At 51.5% G+C, this 15177-nt stretch overlaps 1 long non-coding RNA gene across 2 annotated transcripts; it reads right to left on the bottom strand.

The window, feature by feature from the left end:
* Positions 1 to 3929: 3929 nt before the first annotated feature.
* LOC101017722 lies at positions 3930 to 15171 on the bottom strand. Of its 2 annotated transcripts, none has more exons than XR_002519395.2 (2): positions 14701 to 15171; positions 3930 to 4114 (listed from the first exon to the last, which is right to left on the bottom strand). It is a non-coding gene; the product is annotated as an uncharacterized LOC101017722 (long non-coding RNA). The 2 variants fall into 2 exon arrangements; XR_002519396.2 differs by lacking the exon at positions 3930 to 4114 and adding an exon at positions 4975 to 5638.
* Positions 15172 to 15177: the final 6 nt, after the last annotated feature.

Here is a 15177-nt window from a genome sequence, read left to right as displayed (position 1 = left end):
AGCCCATGGCAGAGCAGAAGACCCTCAGGGGATGAGACAGCCTTGGCTTGCATGAGCCATGATACTCAAGTTTGTGTGGAGGAGGGCGTGACAGTTGTGTCTGACAGTTTGGTTTTTTTTTTTGAGATGGAGTCTCGCTCTGTCGCCCAGGCTGGAGTGCAGTGGCGCGATCTCCGCTCATTGCAAGCTCCGGCTCCCAGGTTCACCCCATTCTCCTGCCTCAGCCTGCCGAGTAGCTGGGACTACAGGCCCCCGCCACCTCTCCCGGCTAATTTTTTTTTTTTTTTTGCATTCTTAGTAGAGACGGGGTTTCACCGTGTTAGCCAGGATGGTCACATATTAACCCCTCAAAAACAATGGCTATTACTACTGTGTGTCATTGATGATGATGATAAGAGTTGGCGAACTGCTCCAAAGCTGTTTTTCAAACTTCATCGCAGCCTGGTTAATTCAGGATCCACATGCCATCATTGTGCTTTGTTTCACTGGTGCATTTGCAAAGCATTTTTTTATTCAAGCAGTCCCTTTGGCAACCCTCAGGAAACTCAACACGTACACCCAGCCTTTCTTTTTTCTTTTCTTTTCTTTTTTTTTTTTTTTTTGAGACAGAGTTTCGCTATTGTTGCCCTGGCTAGAGTGCAGTGGCATGATCTCAGCTCACTGAAGCCTCTGCCTCCTGGGTTCAAGTGATTCTCCAGCCTCAGCCTCCTGAGTAGCTGGGATTACAGGCGCCCGCCACCCCACCCAGCTAATTTTTTGGCATTCTTTTTTTTTGTTGTTGTTGTTTTGTTTTGTTTTTGAGACAAAGTTTTACTTTTATCGCCCAGGCTGGAGTGCAATGGCGCGATCTCGGCTCATTGCAACTGCAACCTCTGCCTCCCAGGTTCAAGTGATTCTCCTACCTCAGCCTCCCAAGTAGCTGGGATCTCAGGCGCCTGCCACCACACCAAACTAATTTTTGTATTTTTAGTAGAGATGGGGTTTTGCCATGTTGGCCAGGCTGGTCTCAAACTCCTGACCTCTGGTAATCCGCCCACCTCAGCCTCCCAAAGTGCTGGGATTACAGGCATGAGCCACCGGGCCTGGCCCACACACCCAGTCTTTCAAACACCCACAGAGACCGGGCGCAGTGGCTTATGCCTGTAGTCCTAGCTATTCAGGAGGCTGAGGAGGGAGAATCTCTTGAGCCCAGAAGTTTGGGGTTGCAGTGAGCTATGATGTTGTCACTGTACTCCAGCCTGGGTAACAGCAAGACTCTGTCTCAAAACAACACAAAACAAAACAAAACATGCTGAGATGTTATATACTGATATGGTTTAGCTCTGTGTCCCCACCCAAATCTCATCTTGAATTGTACTCCCATAATTTCCACATGTTGTTGAGGGGACCCAGTGGGAGATAATTTGAATCATGGGGTTGGCTTTCCCCATACTGTTCTCATGGTAGTGAATAAGCCTCATGAGATCTGATGGTTTTATGAGGGGTTTCTGCTTCTGTGGAAACTTCTTCATTTTATCTTGCTGCCAGCAGGTAAGAAGCGCCCTTTGCCTCCCACCATAATTCTGAGGCCTCCCCAGCCATGTGGAACTGTAAATCCAATTAAACCTCTTTTTCTTCCCAGTCTTGGGTATGTCTTTATCAGCAGCATGAAAACAGACTAATATATATATCCTCATCCAGATATTACCGCCATTCCCCAGTTGCATCAACAGTTCATAAAGTCCTACTCCATCCCCCACCCAGCTGCCACAGATTCTCTCAAAGTTCACACAGACACACACCCTCAGGTCATCTGGCTGAGTGTGGGCAATATCTGCATGATCCCATCTGCCATATTGAAACTGGCCCAACTGTCCCCTAGAATTGACATTTATGGCTTATTTGAATAAACATAGGAATTGATCCTCCCATTCTTAAAACTTGAGAAAGTTACATTTGTCTTATCTGAGTTTTCCTGTCTTATCTCAGGAAACCAACCATCAGGCCTCCCAGGTAGTATCAAGGAGCTGAAACTTACCAGATCACTGCATCTGGACAATATGTTATCAGACACCATACCCATCATAACTGCCTAATCAGGCTGGGCACAGTGGCTCACATCTGTAATCCCAGCGCTTTGGGAGACTGAGGCAGGAGGATCACTTGAGGTCAGGAGTTTGAGACCAGCCTGGCCAACATGGTAAAACCCCATCTCCTAAAAATACAAAAATTAGCCAGGCGTGGTGGCATGCCTGTAATCCCAGCTACTTGAGAGGCTGAGGCACAAGAATCACTTGAACCCAGGAGACAGAGGTTTCAGTAAGCCGAGATCACACCACTGCACTCCAGCCTGGGTGACAAAGTAAGACTGTCTCTAAATAAATAAATAAATAACTGCCTAACCAGCCACCTGCTTCCTATCAACCAACTCCTCTTCCTTGCCCTTCCTTAATTCCTGTTTTCCTATACAAGGTCACACTTCTCCCTGCTATATAACCCCCTAATTTTTTTTTTTTTTTTTGAGACAGAGTTTCGCTCTTGTTGCCCAGGCTGGAGTGCAGTGGCACGATCTCGGCTCACTGCAACCTCTGCTTCCCAGGTTCAAGCAATTCTCCCACCTCAGCCTCCCGAATAGCTGGGATTACAGGCACCTGCCACCACGCCTGGCTAATTTTTTGTATTTTTAGTAGAGATGGGGTTTCATCGTGTTGGCCAGGCTGGTCTCGAACTCCTGATCTCAGATGATCTGCCTGCCTTGGCCTCCCAAAGTGCTGGGATTACAGGCGTGAGCCACCACGCCTGGTCTCTTTTTTTGGATACAAAGTCTGGCTCTGTAGCCTGGAGTGCAGTGGCACCATCTTGGCTCACTGCAACCTCCGCCTCCTGGGTTCAGTGATTCTCCTGCATCAGCCTCCTGAGTAGCTGGGATTATCGGCGCACACCATCACGCCTGGCTGATTTTTGTATTTTTAGTAGAGACGGGGTTTTGCCATGTTGGCCAGGCTGGTCTCAAACTCCTGACCTCGTGATCTGCCCCCCTCGGCCTCCCAAAGTGCTGGGATTACAGGCATGAGCCACCACACCTGGCCTAAACCCCTAATTTCGTTCAAAGAGACAGATTTGAGACTGATCTCTCATCTCAGCTGCAATACATGAATAAAGCCTTCTTTCCTGGCAATGCTCGTTTCAGTGATTAGCTTTCTGTGTGGCGAGCAGTAGGACCTAGACCAAACCCCTAGGTCATTTCAGTCACAACATAAACACTGACTATGTTCAGGTTGTGGACTCTATATTTTTCATTTGAGCTTTTAGATTATTACAAATTAGGAATTGTACTTGTGTGTATGTGTGATTTCTGGGTAACTAGAAAGGTAAGAAGGGTTGGCATTTTGAAAGTACATTAGAAATAATCCAGTGGCTTTCTAGATTTCCAGTGAGAGCCAGTTGTTGTCATTATGTGGAAACTTAGCGAGGAAATACAGGTGATTTTGTGTCTTTGTAAGGTTTGGAGGTTGGGGGCCTTGGAAGCTCTACGAAGGCCCTGGGATGAGCGCCTAGGGGTATAGGGCCATGGTGTAATGAGGGCTGCCTAAATCAAAGGAAAACTAACAATTCCACTGCCTCTTATGATTCAACAAATCTGGAGTTTTAGATAAGTAAATTCAGAGACAAGAGGGGGCAGGCGGAATGAAAAATGATGTCACCTGCCACTCTCAGTTTTCCTACAAGAAATCCCAGTGGAGAAGTGAATCCTGGCTCAGTAAATGAGTCACTGGCTTTATAAGCCAAGAAAGATGAAAAGCAGATTCCAGGAACTAAGCAAGGAGGAATCTTGGGGAAAGTGTTTCGTTTTAGTGTGAAACTGTCAAGTCGCTTGCTCCAGTGGAAACTCAGGGAGAGAAAAAACAGTGAGAAAGACTAGCGAAATAGCAAGGAACCAGACAGCTTGCCTGAGAGAGTCTGTGCCTCCGGGCAATTTATTAATAGAAGACTGAGATGCACCTACTATGCAAAAAACAAAACAAAACAAAACAAAAAAAACTAGGCAGCTCCAGAGAGGAAGACAATATCCCAGTTTCCAAGGCCCCCTGCCATTCGTAATCCAACAGACGGTCATTGAGCATCCATCCAGTTCCTGTGGAAGGAGTGCACATGGATTGATGAATGAGGCACCACCATCCCCGGCCCCACAGAGCTCACAGCCATTGAGCAAGTCATCGCACTTGTGTTAAGTGAGAAGGAGGAAGGTTTGGGATGGGGGTCCTAGAAGGCTTCTCCAACACCTAGGGGAGGATCGTTCAGATATAAAGGTCAAGCTGAGGCTGGGCATGGTGGCTTACATCTGTAATCTCAACACTTTGAGAGGCTGAGGTGGGAGCATTGCTTGAGTGCAGTAGTTCAAGACTAGCCTGGGCAAAATAGTGAGACCTTGTCTTTACAAAAAAAAAATTTTTAGAGAAATTAGCTGAGCATGCTGGCACACACCTATAGTTCCAGCTACTCAGGAAGCTGAGGCAGGAAGATCACTTAAACCCAGGAGTTCAAAGTTGCAGTGAGCCATGATCATGACACTGCACTCCAGCCTGGGTGAAAAAGTGAGACCCTTACTCAAATAATAAGGCTGAGCACAGTGGCTCATGGCTGTAATCCCAACACTTTTGGAGGCCAAGGTGGGTGGATTGCTTGAGCTCAGGAGTTCGAGATCAGCCCAGGCAACATGGTGAAACCTCATTTACGTATATATATTGCTTGGGTTCCTGGGTTCAAGTGACTCTTCTGCCTCAGCTTCCCTAGTAGCTGGGATTATAGGTATGCACCACCATGCCCAACTAATTTTTGTATTTTTAGTAGAGATGATGGGGTTTTACCATGTTGGCCAGGCTAGTCTCAAACTCCTGAGCTGGTCTCAAACTCCTGATCTCAAGTGATCCGCCAGCCTCGGCCTTCCAAAGTGCTGGGATTACAGGCATGAGCCACCACACTCACCCGTCTGTATATATTTAATTTTTTTAATGAAAAATAATAATAATTAATTAAGGTCAGGCTGAATTTCCGGCAGAGGCCTGGGCCAGAGAGAACAGGCTGCTCTGGAGACCTAAAAGGAGAAGCTGTTTGGGGAGCAGAGGTACAAGAAAAGTCTAGATGAGTTCTTTCTATTTTAGGTTATTTGTTTGATTAGCAAATTTGGTGGGGCGGAGAGGGACCATCTCCCAAGTGACAGGCAGGCTTGTTTGGCACTTTTTGTTTATTTACAAAGCAATGCAATTCCTCGGTGTTCAGGAGCTCCCTGAGAAATGGGCCAGGCTCAACTCTGAGACAGGCAGAGGGCACAGCATTAGCAAAGGCCCAGAGGGACCTCACAGAGCAGCCTCTGGGAAGATCCAGGAGTCCCTAGGGCTGGGGAAGCGAGAGGGCGTTGAGGCCTGAAGGAAGACTGGGCTGATCTTCAGACTTCAGTCTAGTGGGGGGCAGGGTGAGTCCTGGAGAGACAGTGCCCCATGCAGCCAAGGCAGGGTGAGGGAGGTCACACCTCAGCACATTCTCTTCTGTGTGACGTTGGAGATCATTAACCTGCAGACCCTAACAGCTGCCACCACCACCTTCAGGAATTCAGGCCCTCCCTGCCTGGCATATTGGCCAGCACTCCCACAGCCCAGCCCTGTTGGAGAAGGAGGCAACTCATTAGATGTGCTGACACTGGCCCTCTTGGCTTTCTGGGACAGCCCTCGCCAGCATCCTGGGCTCTCAAGAGCCTGGGCTGGTGGTTGCCATCCACCCAGGACAGGAGCCCATCAAGTCCCTTCTGGTTGAGGCCCCTTGGGCCCTCAAGGATCCCAACTCTGCTCACGATGGCATCTGGGGGAGCACGGGAGCCCTGGAAGGGAAGGTAAGAGTCTTGGGTCCCAGACCAGCCTGGCCACTAACTCACTGTGGCGACCCTCAAGCATGGCCTTGCTCCCTCTGGAACTCAGTGACCTTTGAGATCTGGGACCCCTGAATCTGGGAATTGGGCACAGAGTCAGGTGACTCAACCTGTACCTGGTCTTGGGGTATGGAACCCTGAGCAGAGCAGGTGGCCCTCTTGGAAGGGGAGGCAGACAAGGGCAGAGAAGGGGGTTGCACAGGGCTTTATAAGAGTGAAGGAGAGGTTCCAGACTCAGCCTGTGGTTCAGGAAGCTGTCTCAAAGGAAGTGGTGTCTTGGCTGACACATCAAGGGTGAGCAGGAGTTAGGCAGGTGAAGGAAAGAGGAAAAGGCATTCAACTGCATGGCCCAGGCCAGGCACAGTGGCTCATGCCTGTAATCCCAGTACTTTGGGAGGCCGAGGTGGGTGGATCACACGAGGTCAGGAGTTTGAGACCAGCCTGGCCAACATGGTGAAACCCAGCCTCTACTAAAAATGTAAAAAGAATTAGCCGTGTAGTGATGCATACTTGTAGTCCCAGCTTCTCAGGATGCTGAGGCACGAGAATTGCTTGAACCTGGGAGGTGGAGGTTGCAGTGAGTGGAGATTGTGCCACTGCACTCTACCTGGGCAACAGAGCAAGACTCTGTCTCAAAAAAAAAAAAAAAAAAAAAAAGAGGCCGGGCGCGGTGGCTCATGCCTGTAATCCCAGCACTTTGGGAGGCCAAGGCAGGTGGATCATGAGGTCAGGAGATCAAGACCATCCTGGCTAACATGGTGAAACCCCGTCTCTACTAAAGATAGAAAAAATTAGCCAGGTGTGGTGGTGCGCGCCTGTAATCTCAGCTACTCAGGAGGCTGAGGCACGAGAATTGCTTGAACCTGGGAGGTGGAGGTTACAGTGAGCTGAGATCGTGCCACTGCACTCCAGCCTAGGCGACAGAGTGAGACTCCGTATCAAAAAAAAAAAAAAAAAATGAGGGAAGGGGGCTGAGCTCCTGGAGGAGCCCACTGAGGTGCATGAAGGGAGATAGCCAGAGAAGCAGCTAGAAATCCTTCTCTTGGATCACAGAAGCCAAAGGACACTTCAGAAGATGGAGAGGACCAGCTGTGCCCAACACGCCTGGAAAGGTTAAAGGAGGAGAGGACGGAGAAGTGGAGGGACAGGGAGCATTTCTCCCTCTTGAAGAAGCTTTGGCGTATGGCGTTTAATGGTAGCGGTGGGGTTCCCAAGATCCGTGATCAGGTCTGAGTGTCAGCAGAGCTGTCACACAGAACCAAACAGGTTGTGCACTGCACAGTGACTGTTGGTTCTTGAACCCAGGACTGGCCGCCAGGGGCACCTCCTTGAGCTGGCGGTATTTTGCCAAGTCCGACACTGCAGTGTAGACACTTCCCATACGGTGACGCCAAAGAAAAACTCTACTTCTTGGGAGCAGAGCCGGGCTCCGCTTGGGGATTCTCAGCCCCAGGTCGTCATCTGATGGGATCGGGGGATTTCCAGATGCCCGGTGGCCGGGTCTCTCCTACCGCAACACCCTGCAAGTCTCTGTCAGAGCAGTTCACCTAGCATTAGCAACTCACAGAAATAAACTATGCACCACACACTGCAGCCTTTGTCAGGGGGCCTGGGCTGACAGGGTCCCAGGGGAGCAGTTCATCCCTTGAGCTGGGAGAGACAAAGACGTCCCTCCCACTTGTCCCTTAGGAGAAAGGAGTCAGGAAGGAAGGAAGGACGCCCAGCCCAGACCGCGAGACACACAGTCAGTCGCCCCACCCCTTGCTCAAACCAGCAGAGCACCGCCCAGCTCACAGCTCCCCCTGGAGTCTGAGGCTGGACTAGTGGGGACAATGACAGCGACACCAGCCAGCCTCAGACAGTGTCCCCAGGGAAGAGATTGCCAAGCCTAGAAATTTACACCTCCTCAGTGCAGAGGCCAGCCTGGAGATGCCCCAATAAGTAATGGCCATGTTGCTTTTGAAAACGATGCCATGTTCATTGCAAACCATTATTGGTATGAATAAATACAAAGAATCAAATAAACCAAGTGAAAGTACAACACCTGGAGATGATGAGCATTGTGGCCCTCAGGACCCATGGATGTAGTTCTCACCTGAGGAGATTCCTGCTATGCAGGCTCTTCTGGAACTTTCTCCACTCCACCATGTTTGCTGTTGTTGTTGTTGTTGTTGTTTGAGACAGAGTCTCGCTCTGTCGCCAGACTGAAGTGCAGTGGTGCGATCTCAGCTCACTGCAACCTCTGCCTCCCGGATTCAAGCTATTTTCCTGCCTCAGTCTCCCAAGTAGCTGAGACTACAGGTGCGTGACACCACACCCAGATAATTTTTTTTTTTTTGAGACAGAGTCTTGCTCTGTCCCCCAGGCTGGAGTGCAGTGGCGCGATCTTGGCTCACTGCAACCTCTGCCTCCCAGGTTCGAGCAATTCTCCTGCCTCAGCCTCCTGGGTAGCTGGGATTACAGGCACGCATCACCATGCCTGGCTTATTTCGTATTTTTAGTAGAGACAGCGTTTCCCCATGTTGGCCAGGCTGGTCTTGAACTCCTGACCTCAGGTGATCTGTCTGCCTCAGCCTCCCAAAGTGCTGGGATCATAGGCGTGAGCCACCGTGCCTGGCCAATTTTTGTATTTTTAGTAGAGACAGGGTTTCACCATGTTGGCCAGGATGGTCTCAATCTCTTGACCTCGTGATTTGCCCGCCTCAGCCTCCCAAAGTGTTAGGATTACAGGCATGAGCCACCGCGCCCAGCATCCACCATGCTTATTATATTGAACACCTTTCCATGTTCAGTCCCTCCCACGTCCCTCACTCCCTACCCTGCCCTCACCCCACTCTCCTCTCAGACCTCACCTCCTGACCTCTCCTCTAGCCCACATGACTCAACCACCGTTGGCTCATTCTCACCTCCTACCCTCCCCCCACACCCCACCTTTGCTGTTCCCTCTGCCCAGGACACTATTCCTCTGTGTTGTTCAGTGACTATTTCTTTCCTGTCATTCAGGTCTCAGCTCCAATGTCACTGCCTCAAAGAGGCCTTCCCTGACCAACCTGACTAAAGCAGCCCCTCAGACCCACCACGCCAAACCACATCACCTGGTTTGGCTTCTTCACAGCTCTCCTCTCTCCCTCTCTCTGAAATCATCTTGTTTATATGTTAACTCATTTGTTGTCAGTCTCCTTTGGCAGAGTGCAAACTCCTTGAGAGTGGGGACCTTGCCGAACTGGTCTGTCACTGTGTCCCCAGCATCCAGAATGATGCCAGGCACACAGCACATGCTCAATCCATGCCTGACATCCGTTTGCAGTGGCTATGGAGCATCTCAGGGCACTGTGCACCTCCATTAGCCCTCCATCTTGCACTGAGGGACTATGTCATCCCTCTATCCCCGATTAAACAAGCCAGTACTTTGGGAGGCCGAGGCAGGCAGATCACCTGAGGTCAGGAATTCAAGACCAGCCTGGCCAACATGGTGAAACCCCATCTCTACTAAAAATACAAAAATTAGCTGGGCATGGTGGCATGCGCCTGTAATCCCAGCTACTCGGGAGGCTGAGGCTTGAGAATCGCTTGAACCCGGGAGGCAGAGGTTGCAGTGAGCCGAGATTGCACCACTGCACTCCAGCCTGGCGACAGAGAGACAAAGCTAGGCTCCGTCAAAAAAAAAAAAAAAAACCCGGTAGTCAACATCTTTTGGCACAGATATTTTCCTGCGTGAACAGCTATTTCTTTGGGGTAAATTTGCTGAAATTTGGTGAAAGGGAGGTTTGCACTTGCCATCCTGATACATTCTGAAAAAACTACCCTTAAACTTTTTTTTTTTTTTTTTTTGTGAGACAGGGTCTGGCTTTGTTGCCCAGGCTGGAGTGCAGTGGCGCAATCACGGCTCACTATAGCCTCAACCTCCGGGACTGAAGCGATTCTCCCACCTCAGTCTCGAGCTGGGATTACACGCATGTGCCACCATGACGTGCTCATTTTTGTGTTTTTAGTAGAGACTGAGTTTTACTATGTTGCCCAGGCTGGTCTCTAACTCCTGGCTGAAGCCATCCTCCCACCTGACCTCCCGAAGTGCTGAGATTACGGGTGTGAGCCACTACCACACCCAGCCTACCCTTAAACATTTAAACCAATTCCTACTCTCTTGAGTGTCCACTCACACATCATGTTCATCACTGCCCATCTCAGAGGCAAAAAAAAAAAAAAAAACCCAGTGTCTCCTGTTGTTTGTGTTTGCATTGTGTTGATTATTAACGAGATGCAGCACTTCTTCAAATTGCAATGTTAACGATTAAATGGATGGGTGCACTTAAAGCATCAGAAAGAAGTGGCTCTAGCAGGAGCCTGATGAGAGCGGTAAAGCCAGGACTTGAATGTGGGGCAGCATCTCTGGCTCTTGTCTTTTGACACACACAAAGGAAAGTAGAGTCCAGGCTGGCGCTGGAGGGGTGTGGAGGCTGGTGGTGGGTCAAGTATACCCGCAAGCCTCATACCTACCTCCTCCAAGCCTGCCTTTGCCCCACCATGCACTGAAGTGCTCCAGCAGGCCATGGTGCTTTGGGCCTTTCCTCACTTGATCTCTTGGTGACCCAGTCGACCACTGTTCCCCTCAGAAGATGTCTCCAGCTCAGACCCCTCTCTCCTCTCCCTGACTGTCCAGCTGCCTTCTGGACACTTCCTCCTCGGTGGTCCCTAGATCCCTCAGATGCCACCTGCCCAAACTGACCATATCACCTTCCCCTTAACCAGATCCTCTAGGCCTCCCCACCTCATTAAAAAACACCACTATCCCACTATCCACCCATCACCCAGGCCCAAAGTCGCTGCCTCATCTGGGATGTCTCCCTTTCTCCAGACTCCACATCCCTTCAGTCACCAAGCTCTGCATTCTGCCTCCTGAACATCTCTTAAATGTCTCCTTCTCTCCATCCCCACTGCCCTCACTCTGGCCCAGGCTACCATCCACTGGGCTGGAATGGCACCAGCCTCCTTAAGGCCTCCTGCCTCCCCTCATACACACACACAGTGCCTGAGTGACGTTTGCAAAGCGCAGATATGACCACAAAATCCCCCAGCCTAAAGCCCAGGCTCCCTATCACCCCAAGGGTAAAATCCTTGTTCCCCAGCCTGCCCCAAGGCCCTGCACGCAATTCTCCAGCTTTTGCTCTGGTCCAGCAAAAGAGGCTGCTCCTTCCTCCTGTGGCTTAAACTCTGTTGCTCTCCCAGCCTCAGCTGCTCCTCCCAGGACCTACCCACTGTCTGCCTAGGGAGCCCCAACAACTAGTCACACTAAGGGCCCCTTCTCTGCAAAGCCCTTCCTTTTTTTTTTTTTTTTTTTTTTTTTTTTTTTGAGACAGAGTCCCGCTCTGTCACCCAGGCTGGAGTGCAGTGGCTGGATCTCGGCTCACTGCAAGCTCCGCCTCCCGGGTTTACGCCATTCTCCTGCCTCAGCCTCCCGAGTAGCTGGGACTACAGGCTCCCGCCACCTCGCCCGGCTAGTTTTTTTTTGGTATTTTTTAGTAGAGACGGGGTTTCACTGTGTTAGCCAGGATGGTCTCGATCTCCTGACCTCGTGATCCGCCCGTCTCGACCTCCCAAAGTGCTGGGATTACAGGCTTGAGCCACTGCGCCCGGCCACAAAGCTCTTCCTAACCAGCACACATGTGCACACAGACATAGTCCCACACACTCACATACACACACTCTCTTAGCATCTGGGGACTCGGGAGGTGCAGAGACTTGGACATACCTGTTCTTTTTGACTGTGAGCCCTGTGGGAAGGGACTAGGGAGATCTCACCTCTGGTCCCCTCAGGGTGGCCCAGGCACAACCGACATTCCACAAATGCTTGCTGTATATCTGGCAAATGAATGAATGATGTGGCCCTAGGCACAGTCCAGGGCAAGCTTCTATTCTATCTGTTCACAGAAAGCTGGGATGGGGGGGGGGCGTTGCATAGCAGAGAGTTGTCATTCAAGGGGGCTGGAGGGTGGGGGAAGCCGCAGTTTTTCTGGGGTTTTGGACTTGAACTGCATTCCTTCCAAAAATGGAACTAGCAGCGCCATGTGTGAGGACTGGGGGTTCACTGCGGCTCTCACCACCCTCTGCTGTCTGTCCCAGGGATTTTTCTCAGGCCTGAGTCCACCCCTCTGAGAATGTGATCTCCCAGTGGTTAGAAGTGCTAATTCCCTTCTACACACACCACAGCTCCCAGGTGAGTCCCAGGCAGAGGACGGGGCTCAGGAAATGATGCCTGATTCAAACAGGGCCAAACTGACCACGACCCAGGGAGCCAAGTTGGAGCTCAGAGTCTGCCCTTCCCAACAATGTGACAGTTTCTGTGGGAAGTTCTTGCCTTCCCTGAGCTTCAGGTGTCTTCTCTGTGAAGTGGGTTTCAAGTTGTGTCCTCCCTGTGCTTAGCTCACCAAATTTTTAGGGAGAGGCCTTGAAGGCCACCAGCATCCTGTGACCCTTGGAGGGATGCTGCCCTTACCTTGAGGCCCCTTGGATGTGGGGGAAGAGCCAGGTGAACTCCCAGGTGTTCCATTTAATCACTGCAGCCCCATCTGTGCCTGGCCTGGTGGTCACAGGCCTGGCCATGGACAAGGACAATAGGCAATGATGGGTGCTCAGAGGACACAGGTTCCCTGGAGGAGGGGACATCTGAGCTGTTTTCCAAGTGAATGAGGGGGAGAAGCATCCCAGGCAGAAGGCAAGCTGGGAAAAAAAGGCAGAGGCCAGAGGGTAGAGGCTGCATCCAAGGAGCTGCAGGCTGGGAGTGTAGTAGAAGCCAGATCACAGGGGCCGCAGAATAAGTGCAAGATAAGGAGTTGAGGTCATCTGAGGCCAGATCTCCTGGGCCTCAGAGGCCCCACCACAAAGTATGGACTATCCACTGGAGTGGGTGGGCATGGTATTAGGAGGGAATTAATTCAAAAGATGTTAAGGAGAAAGAAGCAAGAGGGCTGGGCTGCTGAAGGAAGGTGAGGGCAGGAGAGGGGGATGCCAAGGGCTCACGCATTTACACGTTCAGTTATTTGCTCATTCGACAAATATTTCTTGAACTCCCACCGTGAGCCAGGGACCGTGATGATAAGGACTTCTGTGGTTCCTACCCCTATACTACTTAGAGACAACACAGTCAGGCAGGCTCAGGCCCATGAGCACACATGGTGTGCACGCTGCTGCCTGGCCATGGTGAGCAGTATGAAGGGAGTCAATAAGAGGCTGGAACAGAGGGTGTCTGCAAAGAAGGTACTCAGAGGATGCCTGGCTGAGAGGTGACTTTAGAGGGGCAGGGGCCAATTGGTGCCAGCTTTGAGAATTCCAAAGAACCCCAGTCTCTGGCTTAAATGGATGCCTGGGTAGACTGACACTTTGCAGGTATGGGGACAATCATGAGGACTGGTGAGTCAACCAGAGAGCAGCCAAGGGCTCTGGAACAGGAGAGGGCTCTGGGCACAGAGGGAAGCTTGGGACGGTCAGCAGTGAATGGATGGGAGCCCTGAGACTGGATGATATTTTAGGGTAGAGGGAATAAAGAGAAGAACTCAGCCCCTGGAAGTCATGTCCAGGTTTAAGGACTTCAGAGAAAAGGGCACTGACCGGCACAGTGGTTCATGCCTGTAATCGCAGCACTTTGAGAGGCTGAGGCGGGTGGATCACTTGAGGCCAGGAGTTGGTCAGCCTGGTCAACATGGTAAAATATACCATCTGTACCAAAAATATAAAAATTAGCCGGGCCATCTCTAGCAAAAATATAAAAATTAGAAGGTGGAGGTTGCAGTGAGTCGACTAAAATCGCGTCACTGTACTCCAGCCTGGGCAACAGAGGGAGACTCCGTCCCCACCCCCTAAAAAGAAAAACAAAAAAGAAAGAAAGAAAAGGGCACTACAAAGGAAGCCCAAGAGGAGGGGCTGGAGAATGGAGAACTGTGAGGCAGAGGTGGCTCAAGACTGTAATCCCAGCACTTTGGGAGGCTGAGGTGGGAGGATCGCTTGAGCCCAGTTAGAGACCAGTCTGAGCAACATGAAGAAACCCCATCTCTAAAAAACTGACCAAACAGGCCGGGCGCGGTGGCTCATGCCTGTAATCCCAGCACTTTGGGAGGCCGAGGCGGGCGGGTCACTAGGTCAGGAGATCAAGACCATCCTGGCTAACATGGTGAAACCCTGTCTCTACTAAAAATACAAAAAAATTAGCTGGGCGTGGTGCGGATGCCTGTAGTCCCAGCTACTCAGCAGGTTGAAGCAGGAGAATGGCATGAACCTGGGAGGTGGAGCTTGCAGTGAGCCACTGCACTACAGCCTGGGCAACAGCGAGACTCCATCTCAGAAAAAAAAAAAAAACACAAACCACCAAACAAAACCAACCAAACAAAACACACAAAGAAACAGCCCTCAGGACACTGGTAGCGGCGGGGTACAGATATTTAGGAACCTCTTACTGTCCCTGAAACCATTCCTGGGTAGGTCTGACATACATGAGGGGCTGTGGGAGTGCAAGGCCTGGAGAAGCCTCAGGGGTGTCCAGGTTGGAAAGGGCCAGGGGTGTCTGATTGATGGGAGGGGTGGGGAAGTGGAATTGGCCCTTTGACCCCAACATGGGGTCGACTCTCAGCCCCACCTTTACCCACTGTGTGGAGGGCCAGCATTCCAGCCCCGGCTTTGGAAAGGACTGGGTTGGCCAACACATGGCCCTGTACCTGGACCCTGCCAGCGTCCCCACCCCAAGACTGCCTGGAAACCAGTACCCAATAAGTGGGGAATGCATGACCCGGCTATGAGCCTGGACTTACCAGCCAGACAGTGGCAGAAAGGGCGGCCTGCCTCTACAGTGGAGAGGCTGAGGCTGGCTGAAATGGCAGGGCTGAAGGGCAGCGTCTGGACCCAGAAGGTGTCAGGAGGCTTCTGGACTCCCCAAGGCCTTCACCGAAACAGTCCTGGATCCTTTCCATCAACCAACCTAAGCCAGCAGTAGCAGCTCCAGGACCTGTTTCAGGTGGCCACAGACAGGGGGCCCGCAAGGTCTCCAGAGCCCGAGGGATCTGGGGAGGGGACAAGCAGGCGGGGCTCCCTGGCGCTCCCCGTTTTAGGGTCTGCGTGAGGTTCCCAGAAAGCCGCCCTCACGTCCCCAGGGTCTGCCCTCCCTGCAAGCTGGTGGGCTGCATGGGCCACCGGCCTGCCCCGTTACCCGAGAGGGCGGAGCGAGCCCTGGGCGTCTCCAGGGGTGCGGGAGCCGCGGGAGCGCAGAGGGGTGGGGCCCGGCGGGCCAG

Source organism: Papio anubis, chromosome 18, assembly GCF_008728515.1.
Source record: "Papio anubis isolate 15944 chromosome 18, Panubis1.0, whole genome shotgun sequence".
NCBI classification, from domain to species: Eukaryota; Metazoa; Chordata; class Mammalia; order Primates; family Cercopithecidae; genus Papio; species Papio anubis.
Note: the sequence above shows the minus strand (reverse complement) of the source record. Positions and strands in the feature narration are given on the sequence as shown.